The sequence below is a fragment of the Condylura cristata genome, unplaced genomic scaffold (assembly GCF_000260355.1).
Source record: "Condylura cristata isolate star-nosed mole 26May11 unplaced genomic scaffold, ConCri1.0 scaffold00050, whole genome shotgun sequence".
Taxonomy (NCBI): Eukaryota; Metazoa; Chordata; class Mammalia; order Eulipotyphla; family Talpidae; genus Condylura; species Condylura cristata.
In genome coordinates this window covers 388,866-390,995 of record NW_004567151.1, presented here as the reverse complement: position 1 = coordinate 390,995, position 2,130 = coordinate 388,866, and positions in this window count along the sequence as shown.

Genomic DNA, 2,130 nt, shown 5'->3' with positions numbered 1-2,130 from the left:
CTGTCTGGCCGCCCTGCCTTCTGGAGGTGCCCTCGGGCCTCCCGTCACCATCACAGAGCTGTGCGCGCCCCAGAAGTGAACGGCCACGGCCGTGGACCTTCTCCCCCAGCTGATGGCGCCTGTGCACCGTGGGCCGAGCTGTGCACGGCCACTGGACATGCTGCAGCCCGACTCGAGTCCCCGACCAGTGAGGTCCCCGAGCCCCGGCTGACGCCCCGTGGGAAGCAGACCGCGCCCGGACACCGGGAGGCCGTGTCGCCCGCCCCAGGGCCTGGGGGCCCGGCTGCCTGCGTGTTCTGGGGGGCTGGGTGGTGCTTTGTGTTCAGGGAGGCCCGAGTGTCCGCGGGGATCACGTCTTCGGGAAGGCAGTGAGCCCCCGCAGAACTGACCCCCCGTCACCCCCCGCAGCTCCCGCTGCTAAAGACCCACGTGTTTGCTCCTACTCTGTGGAACTAGCAAGTTCTCACGGGTTTGCTTTCCAGAAAGCATCAGGGCCCCTGGCTCTGGAGGGGCCCATCCCCCCCCCGGGTGTGGGCCCACGACGCCTCCTGACCACTGTCCGGGCTCGGATGCGACACCTCCGATGTCCAGGCAGCTCTTCCCAAGGCCCCTGGGCTGTGGCAGGATGTGGGCTGGCGCTGCATGTCGGCCTGCCCCTTGGCTTCTGTCCTTAAGTTTTCTCATGGCTGACAGGGGGCGTCCCTGCTCCCTCAGGAGGACCTGCACACCTGGACGCGCCAGCATGGCGGGGTGCTGCTCCCCGCTTCTGTCCCCCAGCGCCTCACCTTCACGGGAAGGGGCTTTCCGGCAGGTTCACCGACTGGTATAACCCTGAAAGGACACAGTTGAGAACAGGCCTCCCAGCCTGCCTCCAGCCCAAGGACCCAGAGCCAGCACCCCCAGCTGCACATTTCAGTATCTTAAAACGGGAACCGCTCAGTGTATCCAAATGATTTCCTTAAATGAAAGAAAATCCCGTTAAAGAGTCTGCCGGGGGGAGCCTCAGGAAATGTGGAGGTACTCGGGCCTCAGAGTCACTGTGTCCGATGCACGCAAGGTGACGGAGCCGGGCGCCCGCGGGGCCTTGGGAAGTCACCGAGTTCACCTTGCTGCGATGGGGAGAAGGCGAGGCAGGACAGCTCTGCACCTAACCCCCGGTGAGCGCGAAGCTCCCCAGCTTTGGCTTCGCAGCTGCGGCCTTTGCAAGGGCTCCAGAGCAGGAGGGGCCGTCCTGCCAGGCCGGAAGGCCGAGGCAGGTGTGTCCGGAGGGTGGGACGTGTCAAACACGGCACTCCTGGGCTCCATCCCCACCTGCTCAACACGGGTTGAAAGCGCCTGGGCACAGGTGTGCGGGCGCGCACGTCGGCACCCAGTGCCCGAGTCTGCACCCCGCGCCAGGCAGCCGGGGCCCTCCCTGGCAATACACCGTCACCCCAGCGCTAAGAACGGGAGGCCGCCACTGCCCTCGTGTGTACAATGAGCTCTCGGAAGCCCGGGCCACACGGGACACGCCAGAAGGCCCTGGATTCTCGCTGCCTCCCGTTTTTGCGGAGCTTTATGGAGGCGCCATCCCACCTGCTGTGAGGGCCCTAACCCTCAGGCGATCTAAAGCGCAATCGCCGTGAGCCCCCCGTCCCGTGCTAGTTCGATCCCCCACCAGGGAGGGACCCCCAGGGCGCGGCAGACCCCTCCTGTCTCCCCGCTGCTCCCCTCAGCAGTGGACTGCATCCACCTGCCTGCTCTGCTCCCCACTCTGTCTCTGGGGAGTCTTCTCACCCTCCACACCTCTGGCCTGCACCCCAGTTCTTGTCTGCATCAGTAAATAGATGTTAAGAAAAGGAAAAAAGGGGGACCCGGTGCTGTGATAGGCGGGACAACTCGTCTACCCTGGCCTTGGACTAAGGGGTGATCGACACCCTGACACTCAGGACCCAGTGGGGGGCCACGACCAGGTCACTGGCCTGGGGCAGGGACAGGCCCCTGGCCCACGGCCACCACGCGTCTGCTGTAACGCAAACGTGGCAGTCGCGCCTTGACGCAGTCGGGGGTTTGATCTTTAAAACTGGCGGCGTCCGACCTCCCTCCTCACCCTGGGTTAGGGTCCGCTTCTGGGAAGCAGCCGTTGCCACA